Below are 18,799 nucleotides of genomic sequence, written 5' to 3'. Positions count from 1 at the left end.
AGATGAATTCACTTTTACACAACCTTACAATCATACATTTCAACCATTTCAAAGCCACACAAGGGCCACAAAGAGCCAAGGTATAAATATTCGTTGCTAGCATGCGTAGCTAAAACTAGCTACTCTACTCAACTATAAATGCACAAGTGTAGATAGCAAATCAATGGGGCAAGAGGTAGACACAAAATTTATCCCCGAGGTTCGGTTACTTGCCAACAATCTACGTCCTCATTGAGGTGAGTCTCAAAGTAAATGATTTTTGCCCTCTAATAAGTGTCTTAAGCTTGACCCACAACTCGGGTGCCACAAGAATCAACTCAACAAAGAGCACTCCAACTAACCTCTAGCATTTTGCTAAAGTTGCTCTTCGTGATCTACAGCCGGAATGAGCATAAGAGCCCCTCACAAATCAATCCATCGGAGGCACCCAACAATCACCAATAGGGTCCTCAACAATCCTCTAATCACCGAGCCATCTAGGTGGTGGCAACCACCAAGAGTGTAACAAGAAATCCAAGGCTCCAACGTTGAACTAATGCAACTAGATGCCAAACAACTAACCAAATGAACTTAGATCTCTTCCAATCTCACTTTGGATAAACAATCAAGCTAGAGAGTGAGTAGGAATGTTGCTTTAGATCTCAAAGGGTGTATCAATCAATTAGGGTGACTGGCTAAGATAGTGCGCAAGCCCGAGCAACTACTATTTGCCAATTTTAATCAGAGATGCCATGTGTAAAATCGAGAGAGGTCACCCATCATAATCATCAGCGGACAGATCGATCTTTGACACATCGACAACTAACTATTTGCCGATTTTAATCAGAGATTAGAATTTAAAAATTTTATAGGTCCTCAAAGGAAGTCAAAGAACTCGATATTTAATCGTACCAACATTGATATATTAAAATTATTATATATTTACGAGTAAGAATTTTTCTGCTTTGCAAGGAAGGAATTTATTTAATTTAAGGTTGGTACAAACTCAGTCAAGCAAATTTGACAAGAAAATAGCTAGCACCACGTAACAAATTGTAAGTACGATTGTAATGCACACATATATTTGTTAGTAATATAAGAAAAAAAAAGAGCCCTTACCTTTTCGTCTGTTAATGCATCCCACCGCACCTCACAGGAGTCGAGTCGAAAGCATCGCTGCCAACCAGGTGACACGAAGCCACCTACCGACCCCCCCCCCCCCCCTCCCCCACCCCACCCCACACACACACCTCCCCCCGAGCTACCCCGGCCTAGTTTGACCCAGTTGCTCCCTCGAGGACTCCAGGTTCTTGAGTTTTTGTTTTTTCTATTTATTTTTTCCTCTTTGTTTTTCTTTCCTTTCTACTATTTCTATTTCCTTTTTCTTTTCTTTTAAATTTTTGTTGTATTCTATTATTCTTGTCATCTTTTAGTTTTTTTTATATTTTTCTTTCTTTTCATCTTTTATTCCTTTTTTATTATTCTTTTGTTTTCTTCTATTTCTTTTTTCCTTTCTTTTTTTCATTTTTCTTATTTGGTGGTCTTTTATTATTCTTTTATTTTCTTTTTCTATTTTCATATTTATTCTTTTTATTTCCTTTCGTTTCTTCTATTTATAATTTTATGTTTCACTTTTTTTATTTATAGACACGTGCGATGTTTATGTAGTATACATGTAATATTCTATGATGTATTTTTTGATGCCCGCAAGTAGAAATGTGATGTTCTACGATGTATTTTGTGATGTCTAGTAAGCATACTTTGATGTTCTGGGACATATTTTGTGATGTTTGGTAGCATTTTTTCTTCTTTTTATTTGACTCTAATTAATTACTTCACTGATTTTATTATTTTATTTTACATTTTCATGATATTTGTGATGTTTACGTAGTGTACATATGATGTTTTATGCTATATTTAGTGATGTTCGTGCAGTGTTAATGTGGTGTTCTATGATGTATTTATAATATTCGGTAGTATACATTGATGTTCTAGGATATTTTTTGTGATGTTCGGTAGCATTTTTTCTTCTTTTTATTTGACTATAGTTAATTACTTCACTAATTTTATTTTTAATTTTTTACGTTTTATGATATATGTGATGTTCACGTAGTATACATATGATGTTCTATACTATATTTAGTGATGTTCGTGTAGTGTCAATGTGGTGTTCTATGATGTATTTGTGATGTTCGGTATCATTTTTTCTTCTTTTTATGTGACTATAATTAAATACTTCACTAATTTTATTTTTATTTTTTATTGTTGACATTTCATGATACATGTGATGTTCACATAGGATACATATGATGTTCTATGATAGATGTTCGTGTAGTGTTAACGTGATGTTCGATGATTATCTTTAAATACATATTCATCATGAGATAAATGTTCGTTAAAAAATTATCGAAATGTATCCATGAGGGGTTTTGTTTTGAAGAGTTTATTGCAAGGAACATGATGGTGCAATCGGATTTTAATTAGGATACTTAGTATAGGAGCTATGACTTTTTTACTTCAAAAAGCATGGATATGTGATGATGTCAGCAATTTTGGATTTTACTACATGGCTGCTGCCTAGTCTGCTATCTGGCCCAAGAAAACAATTGAACTCGGTCCAATTTAGTAAAGCAAGTGAGGTAGGAAATTATTTTTTGGGAGGGGAGGGGGGGGGGGGTCGGCGGGATGCGCCCCTGCCACCTGGTCGGTAGCTAGGCGTGCCCATTCAGTACCGGCATAACAAAGTGTACTTTCTCTTTTTATTGCAAAATGTTTAGCACAATGATAAATGCGTGGTCTGCGTAATTTTGAACAACAAAACATCGTGCTGAGTAGAACGAGGCCTAACTCGGCTCATCCGGGGCCTGCCCAGCAAGTCCACACAAAGAGGAGAACCCAACGGGTCTAGCCGATCCAGTCCGGCCACATTATGACCGACCTGTGGGGCCCTTGACACGTGTCAACACGCATGGATACCACCCAAATATCATGGTCTGTTAGCCTACCCGGGTCACTATGAGTTTGACCCCACTCGAATCCTCCCCCCTCCTACCTTCTCGCCACATTGCCTTCGTCTCCTCGGGTATATAGCCGCCAGTCGGGGAAGGAGAGCAGCCAAACCAACACCCATCGCCCACAGGAACATCATCGAGATCGGCTACTTCTAGGCTACCATTGGGGTAGGGGCGGCTGTGCCTAACCCCTGTCCATGTAAAAAGGCTCAGCGCCTAATTAGTTTGAGACCTTTATGTAAATTTGTGAACCAAATGGGGTAGGGAGGAAGATTGCCTCCTCCCACATCCCTTATAAATAAAACCCAAGGGGCAAGGGCAAAGAGGGCTCTACTGATTTTCCCTTAACCCTAATCTTTTGGCACTTACTCTCTTTCATGTGCAGGCCTAGTTTCTGAGCTTTCCTCTCACCTCGGTGAAGGAACCTTCATCCTGGTTGGTGAGGGTCCAAGCGAAGGGCTATAACCCCACATAAAATAAAATTGATGTTCTGAGGAAGTTACTTTACGAAGAGTTAGATAAAATCATCTTATAGACTGTATATGATGCAATGATGTAAGCTCCTGTTGCTTCCTTCTAATATGTTTGGCTGACAGGAAAAACACTGCTTAGTGAGTTATTTTTATGTTCAGAAGGTCATGAAGCGAGAATAATAGGTTAACTTGGCAATTATATTTTGGCTATGGAGCATTGCAAGCTTATATGTTGTTTGGTTTCATCATTTCAGCTATATAGATTTTTGTAGTCCCTGTAGAATAAATATTCCGCTATCACCTATAAGGCAGATACATAAATTGGTAACAAAATATCATTGTTTTTGTACTGGTATGAGTACATAAGTTAAATTTGAAGGGAGCCAATCCTAGAAAAAATAATCATAGTGTGTCCCCATTGATTATATTAGCTTATATAGTAGTTGTCATATTGTACAGACTTGCAGAAAAACAAATCCAATGCGGGCCGCAAATAAGCCACATATTGGAAGGTTTAGAAGACTACTTAAGGGTTGTAAGGTTAACCAACATTGCTGGAGGGACCTCGCTAGATATTTTCTGGAAAGGCTCTCCTGATTTTCATGGCGATGCTCTAACCTAAAATGAGCTTCTGTGCCAAACATGCAATAAACTTGGAAAATAGGTGAATATCGTGCTGATCCATCTGGAGGATGAGCCGTAAGTGAAGAAGGTTCTTATAGCCTTTCCTGTAATATCATGTGTGTAACACTCTTTGCAATGTCCTCATTTGATAGGAATGATTGATCGTGTTCTCAAGGTTTGTGCCAAGGTGGACAAACTCAACCTAAATATTGAATAGAAGGGATCCTTGCTTTTGAGATGCCCAGACCTAAAGGAGGCCATTGCCTTCATCAAACCACCAAACATTGCATAGATGTACCTTCGCACTATGTTTAAATGAATAGTAAACAAAGAAAGTGTGTGATATCTAAAAGGTCTATGCTACCTATGACCTGATATTCATATGCTCTTGTAGCGCGTTAACAATCATTTATATTTTAATCTGGTTAGAGAAAATTGAGTGTTAGTGGTATGAGGAAAGGCAATTGTGTTGATGATGTGGCCCTCTTTCTTCGCCCGGAGTCTGGGGATAACACTACAACCATGGATATTCTTAATCTGTTCGGTGAAGCTTCTGGGCTCAAGACTAATCTATAGAAAAGTACTGTGCTCCCTATCAGGTGTGCTGATTTGGAGATTGCTACCATACAAAACCTGCTGCCCTACCCTCTTTCAAAATTCCCATGCAGATACTTAGGTGTGCCCCTATCTTTAAGAAAACTAACTAAAGAACAAGTGTAGCCCATTATTGACCACATTGCAGATCAACTACCTAGTTGGAAGGCAGATCTAGTGACAAGGGCTGGAAGAAGGGTACTAGTACAATCTGTTCTTACTAGGATGCTCAATTACTTGGCTATGGCCTTTGATTTTCCTCCATGGGCTTTCAAAGTGGTGGATAAAATTCGGCGCGGTTTTCTTTGGAGAGGCCCTAAAGATGGAAAAGGTGGGCATTGTCTTGTGGCCTGGGTCAAAGTTTGTCGACCACCAGAGCTGGGAGGTCTAGGAATTTCAGATCTCAAGTCTCTTGGCTGGTCCCTACGCATGAGATGGGTTTGGCTGCAGAAAATAGGACCTCATCGTCCTTGGGCTGCTCTCCCATTACGTGTGCCTGAGCAAGTGAGAGCCTTCTTCTCTGTAGCTGTGAATTCTATAGTTGGAGATGGTGCAAATACTCTTTTCTGGTCAGATAGGTGGCTCCATGGGCAATGCATTGCAGACCTTGCCCCTCGCCTTTTTGCGGCTATTCCCAAGAGGAGGGTCAAGCAGCGCACTGTCCAGGACGCCCTCACTAACAAGGCTTGGATTTTGGACATTTAGGGAGCTCGTACAGTTGATGTGTTAGTGGATTTTCTCCAATTATGGGATTTATTGATGGATTTTCAGCTGCAGCCGGAGGTTGAGGATAGACACATATCAAGGCTCTCCTCCAATGGACAATACTCGGCTAAGCCGGCATATGATGGGTTCTTTTTGGGTTCTACTCTTTTTCGACCATGGGAAAGAATCTGGAAATCTTGGGCACTGCCTAAGTGTCGCTTCTTTATGTGGCTGGTCGTGCACAACAAGTGTTGGACAGCTGATCGCCTAGCACATCACGGGTTGCCTCATCCTGAATACTATCCTCTCTGTGATCAAGAAGAATAGACTATTGACCATCTCCTTGTCCATTGTGTGTTCGCAAGAGAATTTTGGTTCAATCTGCTCAGATAGATCGGTCTTCAGATCCTGTCCCCTCAGCTTACAGAGTTGTCCTTCCATGCTTGGTGGGAGAAAGCTAGCAGTAGCACCGCTGATGGGCTGATAAGGCAAGGAGTTAATTCACTTATTATACTTGGAGCCTAGACTATTTGGAACCATCACAATGGGTGTGTTTTTGATGGAGCAGCTCCAAGCTTAGCTGGTGCTCTGATTTTAGCTAGTGAGGACCGCCGCTTGTGGTCTATGGCAGGGGCTTGAGGATTATCTTTCCTGACTGTCCTCCTCCCCGGTAATTAGAGTGTCTAACTCAGTAGTGGTTGTCTTGTGTGTTTATGTCACCGGCGCGAGTGTAATCCTTGAAACTGTTGGGGCGTGAGCGTGTGTGTGTGTGTGGTGTGTGAGGTGTTGTTTGGGCTGTTGCCCTTTATTCTCTTCTTAATTTAATGAAGTGTAGCTCTCCTACATTTTTGAGAAAAAAAGGAAAGGCAATTGTTCCTACCTTTTTCGCCAATTGGAATTTGATTTTTAAATGTTGTTTCGTCAATACATTCTGTTGTTTGATATACAATTTCACTAATTTGTAATCTGGCCTTGATTGTTTTGTCCTTTTATATACTATTCATGTTGTTCGTATCATAGATATGTACCCTGTGTATGCATGGACAACATATTTCTCATGTGCTATGAAATCATAATCTTTGATGTCAAAATGTCTGTCAAGCAATGTTGCTGACGGTAGTTAATGACAATTATAAAACCGTCAATATACCTTGCAAAAATGACTAAAATGGATCATCAACATAGACTTAGGGGGTTAAACTAACAATTTCTACGAATTTTGGTAAATCTATGTTTTCAGCAGGATTTAATCAGAAAATCGTCAAGGATGACCTATTCATCAAAGGAAATCATGTTTATCCATGACGGTACCTACGTGGGAAGACTCTAGAAGACTCCAGAAGATAAATTACCGAAGCAAACCCCGAGCCTCTGACATGTGGGGCCGACCGGCCTATGGGCCCCACCTGGCAGCCCCTCCTCGCTATGTTGGTTCTCCACCGCCTTAAGGATTGCATCTACGCCATTCTTTTAAGTCGGTTTGGTCCGAGGGTCCAGGATTGATGTACCCCCTATATATACCTGCCTATACCCCCTCCTCCAGGCAGATCCTAAAACCCTAGAAACCAGAGCTACAATTCATATCATCTCCATCAGGATCAAAGCTAGCAATCAAGAGAAGATTAGTCCTCTAAGTTAGGATCTAGTCTTGCATTAGAAACAGAGAGATATAATGTGAGGGAAGAGTTTGGGGGAGTTTTGGCCTATCGGTGCTCTCTCTATGGCCTGTACCCTGGCGGAATCAAGTTTTTCTTGAGCTTGCTTCTGAGATTTCTTTAGTAATCAACTTCTAATTCAAGTAAGAATCTTGTTTATATTGTTCTTCAGGTTTGCGACTCTCTTTTGAGTACTTTAATCCTTGTCGCTCTTGGATTAAAGTAGTATTCGTAGTGTAAGTGTGGTGCTTAGACTCAGTTACTCGTAGATGTACCCTATATTTCGGATCGGTGGTAGCTCGCGAGGGAGACTCTTATAGCCTCGTTGAATCCTTTGTAGTCCACCTCCCGTTTGTAGGCCAAGTAGGACCTTGTTACTATAGAAAACTTACTTTGCCTATGTTTTCCTTAGTAATATCCCCAGAATTGAACAATAGAAGACATAGCTTACCGAAGTTAGAACTAGAAGACCTTAGCGATCTCCTTTATACTCCTATTATCTTAAGTCTTGTTGCTACTCTGGGTTAAGTTAGACTTAGTTATTCTCACATACGTTTCCTTGAGTTCGATATTCTAGAATACTTTCTGGTGAAGTGCTACATCGGTATCTATGCGCTTGCGTATTATTCTGTGTGCGTTAATATATACCAACAAGCATTTCTAGCGCCATTGCCGGAGAAACGGTTGCTGAGTTAACTTCGAACCTAGCTTAACCTTGTATCATTATTCTTTTATCTTTTTATTCTTTTATTCTTTTCTTTTATCATTGATCTAGAATCCACTTCTATATACCAATATGCTACACCTATAAGCGCACGCCTAGAGCCACTAGAATCTTCAAAGCCTATCCTAACACCTAGCTATGAGTTGCGCCCGTGTTTAATCAACATGATACGGGATCAATGTTTTTTAGGTAAAGATGATAAAAATCCATACTCCCACCTAAATGAGTTTGAACAAACCTATGCATGCTTTCGCATTGCAGGCATGTCTGATGAAACCTTACGATGGAAGCTTTTTCTATTCTCTTTGAAAGGAAGATCTAAATGTTGGTATAAGCAAACCATAGGGAGTAGACAAGGAGATTGGGAAGCTTTGTGTTCTAGCTTTTGCTTGCATTTCTTTCCTATCTCTAGAGTAGTCAGCCTTCGTTCAGAGGTTCTAACTTTTAAACAAAAAGAAAAAGAATCTCTAGGCACATCATGGGAACGCTTTAATGCTCTTATTAATATTGGCCCTGACCTTGCCATTCAAGACCCCATTCTTCTTCAACACTTTTATATGGGTCTTGATATGGAAACTTCAAAGTATCTTGATATAGCTTCAAGAGGATCGTTCTTGCAAGTCTCCACCAATTCAGGGAGAAGTATTCTTACTAAAGTCTTAGAGAGCACCCCTAAGGAAGTAGAAGAGAAGCCACTAGAGAAGGAATCCCAGATAGCTAAACCAGAATCTTTACCTAACCCATCACAAACCTCAACTGTCCTAAATCCTGAACCACCGGAAAAGGTGGAAACTCCAATTTTGGATTTTATGCTTGAATTTGAGGATGAACTTTTTGCCGAATATGGAAATACCTCGAATAATCATATGATGAGGAGACCCAAGAAGCCTAGGACATCATCATTTCAAGAAGAAATTCTTGACCCTTCTAAGGAAGCTTTCCCTTAAAAAGACTACAAAAGAGCTAGTATCTATTATAAGCAATGAATGGTTAGAAGAATCAAAGCTTTCCTCTGATGTGATTCATCTAGATTCACCTTCTATTTCCATTCATTGCTAAATTAACAAAGCTCCTTTCGATGCTCTTTATAATCTAGTTGTGGATATTAATATCATGTCTACATCTTTTGCTCATGATTTATTGAAACACATGCCATTAACCTCAAGAACAAGGTTGTTGAAAAGTCTTTCAGGACACATTCTCCCAAGTTTGGGAATACTTTATGTCCTCCCTATCTAGGTAAAACGAACCATAGTTCATTTGAGCTTTTATATCTTTGATATCATGGAGTTTGACCTGTTGATAGGACAACCAATTGAAAGACTCATCTAAGAAGGACAAACAGGGAATTTGAAAATAAGCCTCGGGAAAAACTTTAAACTTTCTTTACCCATCACTCATTCTCTAAATGCTGAGACTGAGCCAATTCCCAAGCAAGACCCAATGGACGAGGTTAAGGTTGCATCTCTTGAATACTTGATCGAACCCAACCTTGAAGATGATGACCAGTTCTTCATCGAGGAGGAAGATGAAAATCCCATAGAACCTGAACCCTTAGTGTCGGCACGAAAATGTGTGTGTCGCGCCGGCACACGAGCAAGCCAGAAGGATCTACTTGGTGGAGCTGGAGATCCGCTTGGCTTCAATGCAGGGAGAACCGATCCTACGTATTTCTCCCGAGACGTGCCAATCAATTTGACCCTGCAATTGATGAGGAGAGAAAGTTTATCAGTAATTTAAGGTGAAACATACCAGTCTATGCCCAGACAGTTCCAAGTGTGTCGCTTCAGGAGCAGCCAGATGGGAAAAATGACTAAATAGCCGATACGTACAGAAATCAGCTGTTACGGACTATAAAGCTCGTGGGTAGCGATTGATTTTAAGTTGGTAGGAATAGTACACGTAGATGTAAATGAGATCATCAGCTAGGTAGATATTACTAGTGTGAATCTTTGAGCTGATGAATCTAACGAGAAAGGATATAGCATGCGAACAAATCGACTATCTGATACGAATGGACCTACAAACACTCTAAATCTAATCTGTTACCATCAATAGTGAGGTTCGACCGGATCGATGGCAGCTATGATGATAATAACAAACTAAAACCAAAGAATCCGTAAAAACATCCATACTTCAACAGGCTTTCCGAAAGACACGCTATACGTGAAGGCTCGGATGAATCGGCCAAAATAGCTGATTCAGGTGAAGAGAACTACAGCGTGTGAATAATCGACTATTTCACATGGACAGACCTATGGACTCATCAGACCTAACCTACTATCTCTAACAGTGGGGTTCGACCGGATTGATGCAGCCGTGATAAATCATGTAAACACACTATAGGCGTTAACGCATAGGTGATCGGCTATTTAGCCGATGCAAGCATAGCAAACAGTTAAGGTCACGCCTGATCGATAACAAATTGACCAACTAGCATCCTCTAATCTAAAGTGCTATCAGTGGGGATCGACCAGATCATTACAACCATAATAGTGAACCATAGATCAGATTTAACTAGCCAACAAACCTCTTCAAGATCATTCGTGCCTTAACCGCATACTATGCGCGATCAAGATCGAAGTAGAAACAGCCGATGAAACATAAACCATCACTTAAAGTAAGAAATATCGTGGTGTAACAAAACAAACGACGGACTAAATGGATATAAGGTCGATCTAGATCGATCTCGACCAGGCAGGTTGATATTGCTGCAAACTAATAACGATAAAAACATCAGCAAGATCGATAACTTAATGAATCTACCCGAAGGACGCCACCCTTAGGTAGAGCCGATAACTTGACCTTAATCTAATTCGAGCAGTCGAGATCGACCGGATCGCTGCAGCCGTACTTGAACTAGATAAGAGTCGATAACTTGCTTATACTAGAGTCACAGTGGAGGTCGACTGGATCGATGTAGCCGTACAAACAGAAGTATAAGCCATGACGATACTTACAGACAAGCTAGAGGTCGGCCGGACCGATGCAGCCCTGCTCGCTGAAGAACTCACCGAGATCTACTCTACTCCTACTCCTAAGGGTTGGCCAGAGCCGAAAAAGTAAGTAACTTGTATTTGATTGATTGTCCTTTTTACAATGGCCAGGGTCCAATATTTATACCTGGGGCCTAAACATGAATCCTACTCAAGTACGACTCATTACAATCTTTGATATAAAAGAAAACATTCCTATCTTAAGATAACTTGGACCCTAATCTTTTCCTTTTTGTAGAGTCCAATATGTATTTCCTGACGCCAATCGTAGCTCATTGTCGTTATCTGCTAACGTCATCGAAGAAAGCCGATTCCAGTGTCGCATCTCAATCAGCTAATATCGATCCTCATGCAATCGATTCTTTGATCAGCACAATTTTGGAAGCTTTGAGTTCCCGCGTTCTTCTTTCCAAATTTTGGTGTAAACACTTAGATGAATTGCTGGAACCACCTAAGCCCTCCATTGAGCTTAAACCCCTGCCTTCTGGTCTTAGATATGTTTTTCTCAATAATGATCAGGATTCTCCTATAATCATAAGTGATAAACTTTCTCAGGAAGAAACTCTCTGCTTGATAATTGTCTTAGAAAAGCATCGTTCTGCTTTTGGTTACTCGCTCCAAGACCTTAAGGGAATTAGCCCTACTCTTTGCACCCATCGCATCCCTAAAGATCCAGATTCTATACCTTCTAGGGAGCCATAGCGTAGGCTTAATAATGCAATGAGAGAGGTTGTTAAGAAAGAGGTTTTGAAACCCCTGCACACCGGGATCATCCATCCTATTCTGTACAGTGAGTGGGTAAGCCCTGTTCAAGTTGTGCCTAAAAAGGGAGGCATGACTGTTGTTAAAAATAAAAAGAATGAACTAATCCCCCAAAGAACCATCACTAGATGGCGGATGTGTATTGATTATCGAAAACTTAATAAGGCAACAAAGAAAGATCATTTTTTGTTGCCCTTCATTGATGAAATGAGTGACTGGCAAATCACTCTTTCTTCTATTTCCTTGATGGGTATTCAGGTCATCACCAGATACCAATCCATCCTGATGACCAAAGCAAAACCACTTTTACATGTCCATATGGAACTTATGTTCCAGCTTCTTTTCAAAGATGCATGATGTCTATATTTTTTGATATGATTGAAGAAATCATGGAAGTTTTCATGGATGATTTTTCTGTTTATGGAAAAACTTTTGATGATTGTCTTGAAAATTTAGACAAGGTTTTGCAAAGATGTGAAGAAAAGCACTTAGTCCTTGATTGGGAAAAATGTCATTTCATGGTTAGAGAAGGCATAGTGCTTAGACACTTGGTGTCTGGATGAGGGATTGAGGTAGATATAGCTAAAATTGAAGTAATTGAACAGTTATCTCCTCCCGAAAATATCAGAGGGATTTGTAGTTTCCTTGGTCATGTGGGGTTTTATCATCATTTCTTAAAAGATTTTTCACATACTGCTAGACCATTAACAAATCTTTTGGCCAACGATGTACCCTTTGAATTTGATGATGCATGCTGATGAGATCCTAACATATGGGTATGTTAAGCCTCAGGTCCAGTGGTTCTCGAATGAAGAAGACCCCCTGACCGACCCCTCTAGGATCGCCTAGAGGCTCAAGGGCTATACCCATCAGGTACGCACGCGCTCACCCTCTGGAGAAGAAACCCGACCGAGCCAGACTCCGCCCCAACTTCCACTTGGGGCTCAGGGGCTTGCCCGAGCCCCAAGGCTCCTGATCTACGACAATGCTTTGGCCCGGTCCTTGGCTCCTGCCCTGCCAATGATGCCAGGCGCAAGAAGGCATGCCTCGAGCTACCGAGGCTTGAGGGCTCCCCGGCGCTGCCCCTTGGACATGGCATTGCTGGCCACTTTCCAGACAAGGTCACGCATAGGATGTGACACAAGAAGACAAAGCTTTCCCGTGGCCTCCAAGGGCTTGAAGGCCCCCAGGCCCACGCGTCAGTCCCTAAAGCCAACCTCCTTCACCGCCAAGAAGACTCTAGAAGTCCACCCATGGGAGGCCAGTCCAAGCTGATATAGCCTGATATGCAGAGTGTCAGAACAGAGCAGCCAGACGACGCCCAAGGTTTCTTCGGCTCCACGACACTGCCACGGTCCACAGCGCGTCTAAAAGGTCCTAATGGCTAGAGGGGGTGAATAGCCTAATAAAATTTCTACAACACTTAACAAAAGGGTTAGACAATTATGAGGTGAAGCAAGTGTTACGCTAGCCTACTCAAAAAGCAAGCCACCTATCACAATTCTAGTTTAGGTAGAATCTATTCACACAATAGCTATGACACTACTCTATGTTAGTGTGCTCTCAAAGGCTAACTAAAGAGCCACACTAACCAAGCAAACAAGCTCTCACAACTAGCTACACTAAAGAGCTTGACAACTAGTTTGCGGTAATATAAAGAGAGTGATCAAGAAAGTTATACCACCGTGTAGATGAAGGAACCAATCAATCAATCACAAGAGTAAATAACGATGAAGACCAATCACCACGGAATCAAAGGATGAACACAATGATTTTTTACCGAGGTTCACTTGCTTGCCGGCAAGCTACTCCTCGTTGTGGCGATTCACTCACTTGGAGGTTCACGCGCTAATTGGCTTCACACGCCAAACCCTCAATAGGGTGCCGCACAACCAACACAAGATGAGGATCACACAAGCCATGAGCAATCCACTAGAGTACCTTTTGGCGCTCCATCGAGGAAAGGTCAAGAACCCCTCACAATCACCATGATTAGAGCTGGAGATGATCACCACCCTCCGCTCGACGATCCTCGCTGCTCCAAGCCGTCTAGGTGGTGGCTACCACCAAGAGTAACAAGTGAATCCCACAGCGAAACACGAACACCAAGTGCCTCTAGATGCAATCACTCAAGCAATGCACTTGGATTCTCTCCCAATCTCACAAAGATGATGAATCAATGATGGAGATGTGTGGGAGGGCTTTGGCTAAGCTCACAAGGTTGCTATGTCAATGCAAAATGGCCAAGCGTATGAGCTTGAGCCAGCCATGGGGCTTAAATAGAAGCCCCCCACAAAATAGAGCCGTTGTACTCCTTCACTGGGTACAGATCGGGGTGATTGGATGCTCCGGTCCTACTGATCGGATGCTGCTCCTCAGCGTCTAGTCGCTCGATGGCGGCCACGTGTCTCCTGCGTTCAACGGTGATCATTTGATCTCAACGATCGAAATGTTGACCGAACACTCCGATAGAGCTGACCGGACGCTGGACCCTCAGCGTCCGATCGTTTACAGTAAGGGTCCAAAACATGTTTTTGCCGACCGGACGCGTCTGGTCATGCTTGACCGGACCCTACCAGTGTCCGATCAGATGATGTCTCCTCTGTGCGCCTTACGTTAGCGTACGTCAGCACTGACCGGACGCACCCTGCCAGCGTCCGGTCGAAGAGCGACCCAACGTCCAGTCATTTGACCGACACCAGCGTCTTCACTGTTACACCTGACCGGACGTGCCGGTCCAACCGTGACCAGCGTCCGGTCACTTCTAGTGACCTCCGTCTTTTCTGTCTAGGGCGCCGGTGGCACCGTCGGACACTCCGCCGGTGGAGTTTCTTACCCTTGCTCCCAAACTTCACCACCCTTGATCAAATGTGCCAACCACCAAGTGTATCACCTTGTGCACATGTGTTAGCATATTTTCACAAACATTTTCAAGGGTGTTAGCACTCCACTAGATCCTAAATGCATATGCAATGAGTTAGAGCATCTAGTGGCACTTTGATAACCGCATTCCGATATGAGTTTCACCCCTCTTAATAGTACGGCTATCAATCCTAAATGTGATCACACTCTCTAAGTGTCTTGATCACCAAAACAAAATAGCTCCTATGGTTTATACCTTTGCCTTGAGCTTTTTGTTTTTCTCTTTCTTCTTTCCAAGTCCAAGCACTTGATCATCATCATGGTATCATCATCATCATGCTATGATCTTCATTTACTTCATCACTTGGGGTGTGCTACCTATCTCATGATCACTTGATAAACTAGGTTAGCACTTAGGGTTTCATCAATTCACTAAAACCAAACTAGAGCTTTCAGCGTCACTGCAAGGCCCTCCTAGACTCCAACCCATGTAGATCGTAGACTAGTTCCCCCAAACCATCATGTACCCAACCTATCTCGTTATATAGGGGATAAGGTCAGACCTAGGAGGGATGATCAGAAGAACTCAACCTAGATAGATCATTCCATTCCTTGGCCTCCGCTCAGCATCAAGAGCAAGGCAACCCACCGAGGGGCACTGAAAGGTCCTCCATCACATCCCATTGTCTTCCTCCTTCCTGATGAGGGTAAGGCACCATCGGCGGTGAGGCAATCTTAGGATTAGCACCAAGCTACCCCTACAAAATCTCTCTACAACCCTGTTGTAACCCATCAATTTTGGGTGCTTTTGAGTATAAGGATCATCAACTAATGGATGTAGGGCACTGATTGGCTCGAACTAGGATAAACCGTTACGCCCTCTCTGTGATTCTTATGTTCTTGAGTGCACTCGAGCCATCGGAGACCCGTACTCTAACACCAACAAAACGATGCTTGCCGCGGTTCTGACCCCACGATAGCTAGCATGCCAGGTAGGGGCAGCGTCAAGTGTGATTCTGGCTCTATGGTGGCTAGAGCCACCTGCCTCATTGCTGGAGCAAGTGGCACTGCCCTAGATGGCGGTGTCCACTTCCCCGATGAGTTCTCCATCATGGCCGGTGCCTTCGCTCTAGGTAGGTTCTCAACTTTGGGATCCTAGCCTACGTCGCCGACTGCTACAGTGAGCTTCTTCCACTCCACGGGGCTATGCCAGTGGGTAGCGAGCCCCCGGCGTCACCCACTACACTAGGACTTCTAGGAGCAGATCTCGAGGTCATGGCCTGATAGATCCGGCAGGGTTTGGGCCCGAACCCCACTATGTCGGACCGTCGCCAGATGTTTTACATGTTGGCCAACATTCACCACCTGATTGCCACCGGTGAGGTGCTCCCACCGCCTGACCATTTCTAGTACTACCTCCCAAACCTGCCTTTTGGGATCTAGAACGTGGCGGTGTCCTTCCAGATGGAGCTAGAGCACCTCGTCAATCGCGAGGCACCATGAAGCGCCATCCTTTATGGTGTGGTGGGGACCGATGCCCCATCACTGTGCACCTTCCTCGAGATCCTTTTGGGGAGTGACTCGGAGTATGACTCTAATGACATTGACTACAACACCCATCCACGCATGTGCTGCCACATCGATGGTGAGGTTCTTGCCGAGGAGGCACCTAGCCTCACGCCGCTTGGCTAGAGTCCCCATAGCCATGCGGCCTACCTCTAGGAGAAGGAGGATCGCCTTGCAGGCTTGGTAGGTGGACTTGAAGGCCTCTGAGGTAGACATTGCACAGTAGCAAGCCGTGCACCCTCTCGACGACAACGACGACGCCCGCATGGGGGCACCCAGCGGCCTCTGCTTTCCCCATGTGGCGTACAACATGGCGGCCACCACTTGCCGCTAGGAAGACATCTCCGACATGCCAGACTCGAAGACCAATGAGTGGCTGAACGAGGCAAAGTGGCTCCTTCGCATAGCCCTTGAGCAGTAGGTCGAGAGCTCGGCGTCTTGGCGGCGCGGCGCGCTCTCCCAGCCGTCCTAGACGACGGCCACTCCCAACGAGGACCGCTCCGATGCTCATGCCCCATAGGTAGGGGGAGCAGCGGTGATGCCTCTAAAATAGCTACGACCGGCCATGGACTCGGGGCACCAAGCCTTGGTTGGAGCGAAGGCATGACCTTTCTCCTCGGTGTCCCCCTGCATGCCACTAGATGGGCGATGACCGCGACATCCACGACACCATCGAGGCCAGGTGCCACACTCAGGCACGGTCCCGTACCCCTGAGCTATGAGGTAGGGGCGTCGCCTCGGATCACTTTGGCACCCCCAGCGTTCAGGGCAGTGATCCAAGCGGCTCGGTACCCTAGGTGTTTTCCAGCCACCGATGCACATCTCCAAGTATGATGGCAATACGAACCCAGATCAAATTAATAAGATTAAATTCATAAACATGTGCATGCTAAACTTTACTGCTAACAAGAAGCTTATGTTGTAACGAACGCAACACAACAAGAGCAGGCTAAAACGGAGCTAAAACACATAAGATATGGCTCAAACAGTGCGAGTGGCAAAACAATGATTTTTCAGAACTATTTTCAGATTTTAAAATAAATAAAACAGAATTTCTTTTTGTAAACTGGACTTTGGGTTAATTTAAGAAGAAGATAGGGGCCTTTCTGCAAAATAGCCAGGGGGCTGTCGGTGGGATCTCATGGACCGAGCCAGTGGGCCAAGTCCACAGGTCCACGGTGAACCGGCGGTGCTTGGGCACGGCGACAGCCATAGGAGGCGGGTGACGAGCTCGGTAGGGAGGCGTTGCTGGCCTTCCCAGCCTACGCGGCTGGCATAGGGTGGGTGCGAGCGAGACGGCGAGTCCGACGGTTTGCTCGACAGCGTCTAGGAGCAGCCGGATGTGGTGGCGCGAGCGGCAGGTGGCTTGGCCTTACTAGAGTAACTTTGGTGATTTACGATGGTGCACAAAAAGGGAGAGTGAGGAAAGGGAGGGTACCATTGGCTACCTCACCTCGAGGTGAAGCTTGTTGGTGAACTCAGCACTGTTAGAGTGCAGCGGAGAGGGAAATCGAGAGTGGTGGTGCTTCTCGACGACAGCGAGCTCGGGCGCTATGAGCGAGAGAGCGAGAACGAGGGAGGGCAAGTAAGGGAGTGAGGTGGCAGTGAAGGCCGCCTTTTATAGGGGCTTCGCTATTCATGCGAGTGAGCGAGCGAGCAAGGTGGGGCGCGACGATAGCAATGCAGCTGACCATGCTCAGGCGGCATGTGGGCGAGCGCGCCTCAATGGATTGTGTGGTGAAGGCGCTACGTGAGCGGGCGTGCACTGTAGGAGAGGGCGGTGACGGTGCCCTGCATGGCCTAGCGCATGGTGGAGCGGCACCGGCAGTGCGGGGACGAGCGCGATGCATGGGGAGAAGACGACCCTATAGCTAGGGTCACCGATAGGTCGGCCCCACCTATCGGTGGTGCTGGTGCCGGGCCCTGCCCATCAGCGGGCACTAGAGAGAGGGGGCAGGAGGGCTGTGGGCTACTGCTAGGGTAGGGCCTTGGTGCGGAGCGCGGCCGCTGGGCCTGAGCAGGAGAGGAGAGTGGGAGGGGATAGGTTCGGCTGGTCTGGGCCGACTGCACTACTATTGGGCCTGTGTGGGAGCGGAAGGAGGAAGGGGGAGGGAGCACCTGCTGGGTCGGCCACTGATGCTACGGGCCATAAGCCAGGGAGGGGTGAGGGCAGAAAAGAAAAGGATTTTCATTTTTCTAAATGGGAAATTTTGAAAGGGGTTTTCACAAAATCTAAACTAAGCACACATAGACAAACAAATAAAACATGCAACGGCATGCATGCAACAAAAAAGTCACATTAACTTTATAAATTTTTATGAATCTATATTTTCTCATTTTAAATTAGAAGCTAAATAAATATATCTTGGAAATTTAGAAAAAAAATATTAAATCCTTTATTTTATTTAGTATTTCTATTCACAACCCAAAATATAAATTTTGGGGTGTGACAGCTCCCCAACATCACTGACACTGACGTCATCAACGCCTTCATCTGCAGCATGACCTACGAGGCGCTTGTCCACCCGCTCGGCCGTGAGACCCCATGCATGATGCGTGAGCTCCTGGACATCGCCACGTAGTACGCCATCGGTGAGGAGGTAGTCCAGGCCAACTTCAGCAGTAAAGCCAGGCCACCGGTCACCTTAGCGGAGGCGACGGCGATGACCTCGCCTTGTCCCAGTGACGCCGCGATAGGAGGAACAAGGACCTCAGCCCCACGGACAAGGCGCATGCCAAGAACACTTTGAGAAAGCGCTCGAGGCCCCCTACCCATTCCACATGGTGTAGGCAAAGCACCTCCTCAAGGACTGCGCTACCATAAACGGCTACATCCATGGCACCCTCG

General features: G+C 44.6%; 1 protein-coding gene across 1 annotated transcript in view; it reads left to right on the top strand.

The window, feature by feature from the left end:
• Nucleotides 1–3,115: 3,115 nt before the first annotated feature.
• Nucleotides 3,116–18,799, top strand: part of LOC136512419 (glycine-rich protein A3-like) — an 80,052-nt gene continuing 64,368 nt past the window's right edge. The window contains exon 1 of the mRNA XM_066506382.1: nt 3,116–3,144. The gene's annotated coding sequence lies outside the window, so the exon portion shown is untranslated. The remainder of the gene's footprint in view (nt 3,145–18,799) is intronic.

This window comes from Miscanthus floridulus, chromosome 16 (genome assembly GCF_019320115.1).
Source record: "Miscanthus floridulus cultivar M001 chromosome 16, ASM1932011v1, whole genome shotgun sequence".
NCBI classification, from domain to species: domain Eukaryota; kingdom Viridiplantae; phylum Streptophyta; class Magnoliopsida; order Poales; family Poaceae; genus Miscanthus; species Miscanthus floridulus.
Note: the sequence above shows the minus strand (reverse complement) of the source record. Positions and strands in the feature narration are given on the sequence as shown.